The sequence below is a fragment of the Chelonia mydas genome, chromosome 13, assembly GCF_015237465.2.
Source record: "Chelonia mydas isolate rCheMyd1 chromosome 13, rCheMyd1.pri.v2, whole genome shotgun sequence".
Classification (NCBI taxonomy): Eukaryota; Metazoa; Chordata; order Testudines; family Cheloniidae; genus Chelonia; species Chelonia mydas.
This window is the reverse complement of record NC_051253.2, coordinates 24,152,952-24,166,270: the sequence shown is the minus strand read 5'-3', so window position 1 is coordinate 24,166,270 and position 13,319 is coordinate 24,152,952. Positions and strand designations below refer to the sequence as shown.

At 42.6% G+C, this 13,319-nt stretch overlaps 1 long non-coding RNA gene across 1 annotated transcript in view; it reads left to right on the top strand.

The window, feature by feature from the left end:
• The window catches only part of LOC122462711, a 37,313-nt gene extending 25,573 nt beyond the window's left edge, over window positions 1-11,740 (top strand). The window contains exons 3-4 of the long non-coding RNA XR_006285414.1: window positions 10,676-10,711; window positions 11,379-11,740. This is a non-coding gene — a long non-coding RNA (uncharacterized LOC122462711). The remainder of the gene's footprint in view (window positions 1-10,675; window positions 10,712-11,378) is intronic.
• Window positions 11,741-13,319: the final 1,579 nt, after the last annotated feature.

The following is a 13,319-nucleotide window of genomic DNA, read 5'->3' as shown; positions in this document are numbered from 1 at the left end:
GGTTATATGTAGTGATATTATACAAATACTGATTATATTATTTATTCGTATCATTGAGCTGTAGCTAGAACACTGCTTTAGGGGCAAGAGAGCATTGGTAAAGGTCTGAGAGAACTTTTCCAAGTTCTTATCCTCTTGCCTCTGACTTCTCCCTTCTGGCTCCTTCTAATGGCTCCTTCTAAGCAATTGTAGCCTGAATACAGAGGGCTTGTGGAACTGATTTCTCCCTGGTCCTAGCCCATGTTTCTCCCTCCTCATCACTAGGGAAGCCTCAGCTGGAGTACCGTGTCCAGTTCTGGGCACCACACTTTAAGAAAGATATTGTCAAATTGGAGAATGTCCAGAGGAGAGAAACAAAAATGATTATAGGTATAGAAAGTGTGACCTATGAGGAAAGCTTGAAAGAATTTGGTGTGCAGTCTAGAGAGGAGAAGACTGTGGAGGGACATAAGTCTTCAAATAGGTGAAAGAGGACAGTGTCAATTGTTCTCCATGTCTCTCGAGAGTAGGACAAGAAATAATCAGTTTAGTTTGCAGCAAGATAGATTTAGGTTGGATATGAGAAATCCTTTAGGATAGTTAAACACTGGAACAGGTTACCTCAGAAGGTTGTGGAATCCCCATCATTGGAGATTTTTAAGAACAGGTTAGACAAACACCTGTCAGGGATGGTCTAGATCAGCATTTCTCAACCCATAACTTTAAAAATAGATTATATTTTGCATACAATTTTTTTTAAATAGATGCTGCTTGTGCTTCACTGTGCATATCAATAAAGTTATTTGAATGTGCGGGTGTTATCAATTAGCCAGTCAAATGCAACATGTGAAGAGTTCTGGGAAACACTGTGTTGGGGAGCAGGGGTCTCGTGTCCCAGCCCCCACAGCTGACTGCCTCAGGAAGGGACATGGGGGGGAATACTGGCCCACCTGTCTATTTCTGCCACGTGCATGGCAGCCTCTGCTGGTGCCCAGCTGCCTTGCAAGTGGCCCGCTGCACCGCTTGGAGGACATGTGACGGCTCCAGGGGGAGGCAGGAGATGGAGATCTGCAGGCTAGGAAAGCAAGTGCAGTCCAGCAGGAGGAAGCTGTCTGGGTCTGCCATCTAGCCCTAGTACCATCCCCGGGTGCCTCTGGGGACTTTCAGTGCCTTGGGTTCATCACCCAGGCTTGGGCTGCAGCAGCCCCAAGAAGGAGGATGCCTCCAAGCAGCCCCTTTCTGACCCGGGAGCTGGTAAGCACTGGGGGAGTAGAAGGGGGTATTATTCCTGCCTCACAAAGCAGTGGCAGATACCAGAGTCCCAGGGAGCTGTGGGAAGGAGAGAGTCCCCATGGGGCACCTTTGCAGCCAGCACACCTGGGGTTAAAAGTTATTGTGACTGCAAACCTAATTGAGCTGTACAGAATTACTGATGAGACAGAGATACAGAAGTAAAGGGTCCCATGGCACTTCGCATGTGCCCATGCAAACTTTGTCCAGCGTGCTGGGCACTCACGGTGGGGCTGGGGCTGGCCGTGCACACCGCAGACCCACTGGTAGCACCATGGGGCTTGCGCGGGGTCTGGGCGCTGGGCACACCGTGTTCGGCCTTTCCCAAGAAGTTGGCAGAGTTGGGCAGCTTGGGGACAGACAGGCACTCTGCCCACAGAGTGCCGAGGGCAGAGGCGGAGGCTCTGGGACTGAGCTCTGCTGCGGGCTGGTACTGTGCTCCTGGGGAGGATGCACAGAGCACCAAGTGATGAGTGAGGAAGTAAATGTGAGGGAGGCTACAGTGATTGCAGGGTCCGTGACAGGGTTAAGGCTGTGTGTGCAAGACCGAGGCAGGAGGGGATGGTGGTGCTGTGTGGGGGTAATAAGTATTTTGGGACCAAAATACTTGTGTGTTTTCTACTTAAGCTATTTACTAGGTTGGGACTGGCTATCAATGTTTACAATTGGGTTCTGGTCTAGAAAAGGGCGAGAACCACTGGTCTGGATAATACTTGGTCCTGCCTCAGTGCAGGGACTGGACTAGATGACCTATCAAGGTCCCTTCCAGTCTTATATTTCTATGATTCTATGAACTTCCCCAGTAGGAGCTCAGTACTGGTTTATCAAAACTTAAGTAAATGTAGGCTTTCTCCAGTCGGTAAGGAGACACCCATAAAAACACCTCATTTCCCTAACAGGGTTCTGAAAGAATTATTCTTAAAGATGTTCCTTCTCTATCATTCACAAGCTGGAGGCTAATTCAGTGGGTGTGTTTTTTCTTAACCATATGGACTACTGATGGGTGATCTTTTTGCTCTTTTGAGAAGAAAGGCCCAGGGCATATTAATCATACACTCATGCAACAGGCTGGCTGCTGATTTTTTGGGTACTTGCTAGTGGTAAAAAATGAAGGGGTATACTAACCTTTTCGGTGTTCCAGGCTGGTTAGTGGCAAACTCTATATTCCCCAAATGAGAAGTGAACTCCATTTACCCTTGACTGGACTACTGGTACTTGCCCTTAATTGCCTTCCCATTTTTCGTTATACAAGAAATGACATTAAGGAGATTGTGTAATGGCCAATTAGTTTTTAAAGGTCTTTAGTTCCATTACTTATCTGGATTAATTTGTAAAATTTCTTTGACAAAGTCGGCATATGAGCCCTTTTTGATAACACTAAATCAGGAAGCTCTAGAGCACATATAAATTAATGTATACATAGAAAGTAATACCATATAGAAATTACATTTAAAGAATCCCACAGCTCCAGACACATCATCCCTATCCTCAGATCTGTCCACTGGCTTCTCTCTTTCAAGCTCCTTGTTCTCCACCTTCAAGGGTCCTATCTCTGTAGCTCAGGTCCTGTTTCCTCTGACACACACTCTGCCCTTCATCCTCTCCTAAATGCTCTTTGTCATCTTCTCCATTTACTGACTCTGTGCCTTTAAATCTCGAATGGTTCTGCTATCCGCAGAGATTGAAAATCATTTTGTTACCAGTCCAGTACGGACTGTCAGAGGAGATGCACACATAAACACTGTGTGCTCTCTCATGGAGACTTTACTTTTGTTCTTCCTTGACCACCCAAAGGTATTGCTGGACTCTTGGAATGACTGGCACAAAATTGGGCCCTAAATGACAGCCAGCTGGATGAAGCTTACCCCAGAAAAGACAGGTGATGCTGATCAGCATGAGGAAGCACTGTAAGAACTTGCAAAATCCATAACTGTTCTACAGTCAATAATCTTTGGGTCTCACTAGACCCATCACTGCTCCTAGGGTCCCAAGTCCCTGTTCACCCATCCCCACACATCAGGATATAAGTGCTTCCCATTGACTTCAATTGAAGTTTATCATTTAGGGCCTGCTTCGAAGCTTGTTGAAGCCAATGGAAAGACAGCTTACATCAAGGATCTGCCTGTCCATCTCTGGCTCACCATATGGTCTATGCTCAGCTGGAATGCTGGAACTTACTGTCCAAGGGAGAATCTCACAGGAGCTGAGGCAAGGCACTCTTATTAGTGGGTTGACTCTTCTGCCACTCAGTCTCACTGGAAACACTTTTAAGCAGAAGCCTGGTTACATTTAAAGAGTTGCGAGATGCATCTCTGTGCTCAAGCCGTCTACCCATTGTGAGCTATGGAATCTTGGGAACTCAGCCAACTGGCCCAGTCTTGCTCCTCTGTTTATGTCATGTGAAGTGCAGTCAGGTGCCACGACGATGGGTGCCTTTAAATGTGTAATAATAAAAACAACAATTTTGTTACATATCACAGCTAGGAAGCTTCATAAGAGGAAAAAACAGAACCAGTGAGGGAGGAAGATACACAAAAGACCTAAGCAGTAGTATCCCCTAAGTGGAATTAAAATCCTTGTTAAGGAGTAGTTATTTCTATAGAGAATCAGAGTTTCAAATCTGTTCCCTGTGAGACGTGCCACTTAAGCATCTTTGCAGACTAAGCATATCCTTACTGAGTAGCCTGCACGGACTGTATTGCACCTGAAATTTGTCAGGCTTTCTCTAGGGGTAGCAGCTGACACAACATTTTTCAATGGAGAGAGGATGCTTATGTTTGCATCAGGACCTTTCTAACACTTACTCAATGTTGATGACCTCAGCATTTTATTTTTCATTGCCAGAATTGTGCACAAACAGTGATGTGGCATCCTTTGTTTCATTATAAACCTGAGAAGTATGCCTCTGCAGTACCAATCAAAATGCAGCGCTACAGAGGGCTAGCTCAGCTGTCATCTGTGTCCTCTGCTTCCCTGATGCTGATCTCTTAGGCAAGTTTGCTAAAAACTGTGAAGATGTATGGTTACGTAACCTCCATTTTGGGCCAGCTTCTTATGCCCTTCATGCTAAATACTACCTAACTCCATAAATAGTCCCAGCGAAGTAATTGGGACTGCTTGTGGAGTAAGGTGTGTGTGTCATTTTCACAGGAACTACCCAACTTGAGTAAATATACTGGCATCTGGCCCTTTTGAAAAAAACAGTACAACCTGGGATCAATGCCTTTTCTGTGTAGCCTTCTGGTTACCTTAGGCTGAATTTACTGCAGCTTTATCAATTAAAAACTGTGGACCAGTAAATAGAATTCTTCTCGTGATTTCAAGGAGATCTGGTTTAATTTCAACTTTGGGCAAAGTCAGTTCCCTGCTTTGTGCCTCGGTTTCCCCATCTGTAAAATGGGAATAATAATTCTTCCCCTCTTCCATCCTTTGTTTGCCATGTCTAGTTAGATTGTAAGATCCTAGGGGCTGGGCCTGTTCCTCATTATGTGTTTGTACAGTGTCCAGCAGAGTGGGGCCCTGATCTTACTTAGGGGCTGCTACTGTTACACAAATAATAGCATTGTTGATTTAGAATATTTGACTCTCAAGGGAGCCTTTACACTCCAGTGCTCTCCTAAATCTGGTGCCATGTGGCCATTAAAAGTCAGCCAGTTTAGCCCTTTTTTCCCACTCTCATGGATTACCCAGTTTTATCAACGCTACTTCTAACTCCATTCCAGATTTCTCATCAGCCTAATATGCCAGTCACATGCAAGGGATCATGTTATGGCATGTTCAAACATGATCTGGCTATTGGGGTGTTATGTCATGGGGTGCACTGTCATCCGACTCACGTGGGATCAGAAGTTGGAGTGGAAATCAGTAGGGTTGGCTCTAATCTTATCTCTTCCGTGGACTCAGTGTGTGGTGGGGTGATTTGAAGTGATTTAAATCACCAATTTTAATCAAGATTTAAGTCAGCAAGCAGGAAGCCTTGATTTAAATTGTTGATTTTTTGCATGTGGACCTTTGTTATTTTCCTAAAGAAAGCTATATTCTCATTGGTTGGTATAACCATTAACCATGCTGATTTTTCAACTACTAAATATAGCCTGTCCATTCAATTTGGTACATTTTTTGCTAACCAGGAGGATACACTATAGCTATACATATCAATTTAAGCAGTTACACATCTTACGTACGTTTATTCAAATTCTTAACTTTTATATTTGTTATGTTTAAAAGATGGTGAATGCCTCATTTGTTATTTACTAGATTAATTTTTTTTACTTGTGATTTGTGTCACACTGCATTTGGATGGAAATTGGAATTCAATGATGTATAAAACTAGGGCTGTCAATTAATCACAGTTAACTCAAGCAATTAACTCAAAACAAATTAACTTGATTAAAAAATTAATCACGATTAATCGCAATTTTAATCACGGTTAAACAATAACAGAATACCAAATCCCGCCCCCCTCCAGCTGCCTTCTCTCCCCTTCCTTCATACAGATACCAGCGAAAGAAAAGGACAAATGCTAATTATTGTATTATCAGTTTCTAAGCCACAAAATTTGGCTGGCATTTTTTAATCAGTGATATGATTAATGCGGTGACTAAAGAAGATACCATCACATGTTGCTTTCATCTTTGGGAGCTATTTAATAATCCCTCTGTGCAGATATGTATCTCAGGCTTTGCAAAGATTCTGATTGGATGACTTCTCTGAAAGCTCTAATCGCTCCAGTTCATATTTATATTTTGAAACTTGTTAACAATAGATTTCCCCCTCCCCGGCAGGATTACTCATAACAGGGAAATAACTGTAGAGGAACTTCAAACAAGCTCCTCTGGCGCATCCTTGTTTGTAGGAGCGGATGTGCAGTGGAGTTCATTTGCTGAACTACCTGTTAAGCGAAAACAGAGCTGTTAAAAGAATATTCTCTTCATACTCTGTAACCAAAGCGTTCAATAATGATGCACTGACCTCGTATAGCTCTTTTTATCTGCGAATCTCAAAGAGCTGTGTGACCGTTAATTACAAGGAGAACCTTGCTAATTAGCACTAAGTGAACAGTCGTGATTTGGAAATAAATCAAGGATACTGTATTGCAAACTGTACTTTCTTCATTTGTTTTGACAAGTCTAGTTTAGTTTTATTATAGAGACAAAAGATTCCAAATCCAAATATCCCTAAACTCTACAGTCGGTTGAACCCCAGACTTGAATTATTTGTGGCACTTCCATCTAAATAATGCTCAAAGCCCATCAGTATCCAAATACCCCAGATTTTGGAAGGTATGAGGGGGGATTCAAACTCCAGATCTGGATCTGAATTTTTCAGCTCCGACCTATCTCTTGTTTCAGTGATTAGTGATAATCCTATGTCTACCATTGGGCCACTGCCCCATTCAGAAACATGGAAGCAAAGACAAATGTACTGACTGTTCCCGAATCCATATGCTTTTTACAGTTGTTTGCTGAAGAGCACAGCACTGTCATCCTCCAGATAAAGCATACATTTGGGGGCAGCTGCTCCAGGGCCCCTAACTCTACAGGCTGCTCCAAAATATTAGCAGAGCTGCAGGGAGGGGACATTTGCAATTCATTATAACAGCCTACTTGTTACAAGGGATGACCAAGGAGTAATTTTTTTAAAAAAAATGCTCTTAATTGTGTCCCTATCCTGCAAAAATATCCACCCATGCAGAATTCTGTTGACTTCGAAGGGACTGTGCATGGGCAGGAGTTCCACCTTTGCAGGATAGGGGCTTTAATGAGCACATATATGCAGTTACGGAGCTGCTAAGCAGTTTTCCATTGTTCCACTTGAAATTTTGGCCTAGATCTGCCCCTGTGCGCTATCAAGCATAGTTTAGTGTGCTGTATGTTGTAAGAATAATTATTTCACTACAGCGCTCAGCGGTTAACCCTTTGCTGAGAAGTGGGGTGGAGCGACTGAGATTTTATTCAGCTTCATAGATTGCAAGGGCTTAAGGGACCTTTACAATCATACAATCTAACCTGTGCGTAACACAGGCCAAAATCACCCAGTTTCTGCATCAATCCTGTAACTTCTGTTTTGAACTACAGAATAATTGTTAGAAAGCTATCCGATCTTGATTTAAAGCCTTGAAATGATGGAGAATCCAACATATCTGTATGTAAGTTGTTCCAACGGTTCATTACCTTCACCATTAAAATTTGTCTCTTATTTCTAGTCTGAATTTTTTAGCTTCAGCTTTCAGTTATTGGAATTTAGGGAATCAGTGAGTTGAGGATCAGTTAACCTATAATAAAGTCTTTCCACAGCCCAATGAGACCTTTCAGCAGCTCACTACTACACTTGTTCTATGTTATACGGGTTCTTCTGCAACCCTCATCATCATCATCGCATCTGAGCACCTTCTAGTAGTGCATTTATCACATATGGTTGTCTTTCTCCTTTTCATCCTTTTTCTCACAAAGAGGAAATTATATTGATTTTTAAATCATTTTAACTGGATGTCTGCTGTACTTCGTATTTATACTGGGGAAGGCAGGGTAAAGAAGCGCACTTTACACTTGGAGTAGAAGGTAATGAGGTTTCTGAGGGTCCTCTGTGCCTGTGGGAGTTGTTTGTACAGCCTTGGACAGGCCCCTGAGAACGATATGCCTCCCTCACAAATGAGCATTCCTCTGGCACTTGAGAGCTCCATCGTCCTGAGGAGTGGAGTGGTCCAAGCTTTGATGGGCTTGCAGGAGCCCATGTTGCCAAGGAGATGCCCCTGTAGTATATGTACTACTGGAATTTCCTAAGGGCCAGTGACTTCATGCCCAAGTATACTGCATTACTGTGGTCCAGCCAGCAGATGATGGTGTGTATAAACAAGTCCAGGCCATCATCCATCAGGTTGGGACAGATTTTGCAAGTGAGGGGTCTGGAGGTGGAGGTGCAGTTTCCCATCATAACTCTTTGGTCGCATCCTTCCAGGAACGACTCAAAACATTTCAGTGTGTTCTTTTGGATCTTTGCAATGTCCTTTAGGTAGGACAGCAATATCTCATGATTTATTGTCTCAAATGCTGCAGGGAGAGCCTGGAGAATGGGACTGGACATCTGCTCTCCATCCGTCAACACCAGCAGATCATCCAGCAGAGCCACTAATACAGTTTCTGTCCCACATCCTGGTTTAAGTCCATATTGTTCTGGGTCTAAGATATTGGTTTTAGTTAAATGAGACAGTCTCATTTAACTGCTAGCTAGCTAGCTAGCCTGAGCTTATTCAGGAATGGAAGATTTGACACTAGGTGGTAATTGATTAGCTCTAATGCATTAAAATTGGATTTCTTAAGTGTTGATCAGGATACGGCATGTTTGAAGGAAGAGGGCATTGGTTAATAAGAACATAAGAGTGGCCATACTGGGTCAGACCAAAGCTCCATCTAGCCCAGTATCCTGTCTTCTGACAGTGGCCAATGCCATGTGCCCCAGAGAGAATTAACGGAACCAGTAATCAAGTGATCCGTCCCCTGCCCCCCATTCCCAGCCTCTGGCAAACAGAGACTATTATGGTCAAGTTGGGCACTAGTTGTTCATGACTCCCTTTGACCAGTCAGGAAGGGCAGGGCTCAGATTGGCAGATCTTGGGTCAGGCGCCTTGTCCTTCCAGTAATGTAAATGTGCCGTATTCATAGAATGAAAGTGAGTTGTTTGTTGGCCAGCAGGGGGACAGCGGTTATATCCCTGCAACCTGAGACACTTTCCAAAATACGAGAGATCTCTTCCGCAAAGTAGGATGTTCAGTCTTCATTGTTTGGTGCTGAATACTGCTGTTGACTACAGGCAGTCTGGATCGATGAAGCTGTTTACCCTCTGAGAAGCTCCTTTGGGCAAGGTTCTGTGGAGAGTGAGACAAGAGGTAAATTCTCTTGACCTGTGACATAACTTTGGCTTAGGCTAAAATAAAATATTTCTCTATCAGTCCCATCCTTTGTTTTCCACTACTGATGGAATTCAGGCTTCCATTCTTTTTTTTTTTTTTCTTCATCTGATGCAGGGCGGTCAGAAGACCAAGGAGATCCTTTTCTTCCAAGTACTCATAAGGGTCATTCGGCATTTGCTGTGCCAATGGTCATGGCTAGGGTAGGATTATGTTACATCACATCCTTGATTCCTCACCCTGGGGGTGAAGTGCTGCAATACTTTATAAATGCGGAAACTGAGACACTGCTGACTTTAAGTGATTTGCTCAAGTTTACAGTTATTCAACTGGCAGAGCTGGTGTTAGAACCCAAGATTCTTGCCAGGCATGATTCCCCGTCCCTTACTCTACCCACTAGACGCCTCTGCTCCACCAGCCCATTAGTTTATTTTACTTTTATTTGTGAAGACATCAGGTTCTAAAAATGTAACAAGATAGTAATGTATCAAACACAATGCAGTGCTTAGATACTACCATGATCAGTGCTATAAAAAGGCCCGTGTAACCAATGACTTAGTACAGAATATATCCTTTGTCAGATGATTTGGAGGCAGAGCTCAGAGCAGTGTCCTAGGATAGAGTTTTACACCAGTTAAGATTGCTCAAATGTTTTTCCTTTGCTGTGCAATGCTTTTTAAACTGAAGCCCTGAGAGAAGAATGATGAACGAATAAATGCCATACGAGAATAAGCACTGAAAAGTAAGACACAATATTAGAAGGCTGAATTCATTGTGTTTGCGCCAAACCCCAATATATTTCATGAAACAATGAAGGCCTCTTAAATGAGTAATGGCTGCACAGAATACATTTTCACTGAACCAAACTAGAATACAACACATTCCTCTTAAACTGGTCAGGAAAAATGACTGCAAAATGACATCTCCTTACCCCATATTTATTCACCATCTGTGACTTCCATATCAATTTGCTCAGTTTACAAATCAAAACTAGATCCTCTCTTTCTCTCTCTCTGTGCCAGGACTGCAGGCTCAACCCGCTGTGTGAAAACCAAACTCTATTCTTCTTTCTCCCTCATAAATCGTCACTATCAATAAAGACTGGAGTCTGGATTCAGCTGATGATTTTGCTGACGGTGCATGAGGCATGATAGAAAGTAGCTCATTTTTTGGCAGTTTTGTTAGCTGTGCAGTGTGGGCAGTAGTTAAATTTTGTTTTTGTCGATAGGCTAAGTGTGCATTGCAAGGGGGAAGGGACTGTGGCCTGGACATTCCCTGGAGTGACCTTCCTTTCTCAGCCGAATCATAGAAGAATTCTAGAAGTTAGAGGTGGAAGAGACCTAGGAGGTTCTAGTCTAGTCAGGTTCTTATAGTACCCACCACTTCTGTGTCTAAACACCTCTAGTCCATCCCCTTAGGCAAAAGATATAAATCTGTTTAGAGTGCCCATTGTGGTATGTTCCATGTGACATTAACAATTGTAATTTGAACTGTTTATAGCACCTTTCATCTGAGTATCTCCAGTGCTTTCCAAAGGTGAGTAAGTATCATTATCCATGCTTTACAGATGGGGAAATAGGCAACTCAGGCATGTTCAAGCCCACATTGTGGGAGAATTAGGATTATAACCCCAGTCCTTTTGTCTCCCAGCCCTTTGCTTTAATGACTTCAGCAGCAGGACCCAGGAGACATAGCCAGCTTTCCAAAAACATGCATATATATACAAACCAAGTATGCATGTGAATGTTCAGATAGGTAGTTATAAATTCAAACTAGGCTGTGGCATGTGAAAAATTAATGTGGATATATATTTGTACAAGCAGGCACCTGCTTAAACTGGACAACTGCCTAGTTTGCAAAATAAATTACTTGTGTGAGCTCATGAGGGAATATTTTGTGGCCACAACTTAGGCACCTATTTTTGAAAATGTCAGCCAGCGCTGTTATTGGAAAACAAGTGGTGGGGGAGGGAGAGGGGGGAATTCATGGACAACTTTTGCCAAACATTTTCCCAATTTTTTCTTATTGCAAAGTCTTTTCAATATTTATAGATTTGAAAATGTTTAACCAATTCTAACTCAGTGTAAATAAGGAGCAGACGAAGTATATATTGTAAATTGAATATTGCGGGGGGGTTGCTGTTGGCCTCTCTAAATTCTTTAAAATTAAAAAAGGATCTTTATAAATCGTGATTTCTGCCAAGAATTCCAGGTCTGTCTGACAGAAGGCACCTGATTGTGCTGCTGAATTTACCAGAGAGGTGCTAGCAGGCCTTTGATTTCAACGGGATGTTCAAGGAACAGCAGCAACACTGCAGCAGACCCAGTGAAGGGAAGAATCACTCTGATTGTGCATCATTCGTATCAAACTCAAAAGGCTGCAACTGATATTCCAAATTGCCAGTTTATGAGGGAAGTAACCAGCCCCGGAAATGGAGGAAGATTAAAACAATGGGTTCCAGATACGGTAGAGCAAACATCACATTCAGGCTTAGGAAAGCCTTGACATCTCATAGATGAAATGATTGCACGTTGCTTCATAACAAGCCTCTTTGTAGCTCTGTATTTATTCACCTGTATCTTCTGCCTTGCTTCAGGAGTGTTTAAAAGGGTTTAATCAAGGGACTTTGGATTCTGAAGGGTAGAGTGCAAACTGATTCATTTTTTGTTTTTTGGTGGGGTTTTTGCTGTTCCATAATGTAAGAAACATGAGGTCACTTAATGGTATTAGTGGCAGGTACTTTTAGGACAATTTAAAAAGGAACTATTCCTTATGCAGCGTGGAATCAACCTGTGATATTCACTGCTAAAGGGGGGGTCAAGGAGTCAAACACCGTAAATAGACTTTAGAAAACAGTGGCTAATATTATTACCAAGCATAATATCTGTACTTATATCTGCTAAGAGTGTTCAGATCTCAGACTGCAGAGCTCTGGGAAGGAATCTGTCCTGCTGTTCCACTCCCATTCGCAGCACTGCACAATTGATGCAATAGTAGCAGAATGTGGGGGGTGGGGGATTGTGCCTTTTTTTTGAAGCATCATGTATTGACCAGAGTCAGAGGACTTGATGGATCAGTGGTCTGAACTGTTACAGCAAAGACAATGTTCCTGCATTCTGCAAAAGACAGCTCAGCTCAGCGTATCAAAGCAGTTTGTACTTGGATTAGAGGACCTGGATCCTAAATCCATCCATCCTCTCCAGCAGTAAAAAGTGACGTTCTTGCCCAACACTACAGATTAATGATGGGCAAGCCTGAAATGGTTCAGGAGGATTGGTTCAGCTAAGCACTCATTACTTCACACATTTATTGATCAGATGCAGATCAGTGCAAAGCACCACATTGTACTTTGCAGGGGTTTGTGTGAATGTATTTTGTGGTTTTTGAGCCATATGGGCATATGTACACACACGTGATTTAGTTTTATTTTGACATGAAACCAAATTGAAAATGAAATATAGCTCAAACTCCTCATCTTTACCTGGTTTCCGGTTGAAACTTTGCAGATATTGGCACAATTTTGATGCAGATCCATAAGTTTGCCCCCGTTTGCTTGAAATTCAGCCCTAAAACTTGGGCTCAGGTTTCATGAACATTAGGAAAATGTTCTAAGAACTTTTTCTATGCTGAAAAAGTGTTATGCATCTTTGGAGTTTGTAACACTATCTGAGAACAAAAGTTTTGCATAGTTCAGCTTTCATGGCATATTTTTTTCACAGCTCTAAATCTGAATATGCTAAGAACCCTTCTTTGATCTAGAGATCAGCTGGGCATCTTGCCAGAACAGGTTCTCTCTTGACATTTCTAGCACTCACAGGTTTCTGACTCAGAATATCACAGGAGTCGTTTATCTTCAGATATTTGTATTTTTTCACTTCCTAGTCTACCAAACATTTTTGAATTTTAGATCTGATTCAGACGCTGTTTGGTTTGAGTTTGGGGTTCAATCTTGTTCTCATTTCATCTGGACTCATTTACCCATCGCTGTTACAGATGGAACTGGAACTATGTGGTTTGGAAGCAACAGTTGGCATGATGGGAGAAGGCATGCAGGTGGGCGTGGGGGAGTCGTTTGCCTGCATCATTGTGATCAAGTCAAATGAACAGTGGAGTGAAAAGGAGATGAAGGGAAGCAGAAAAATTC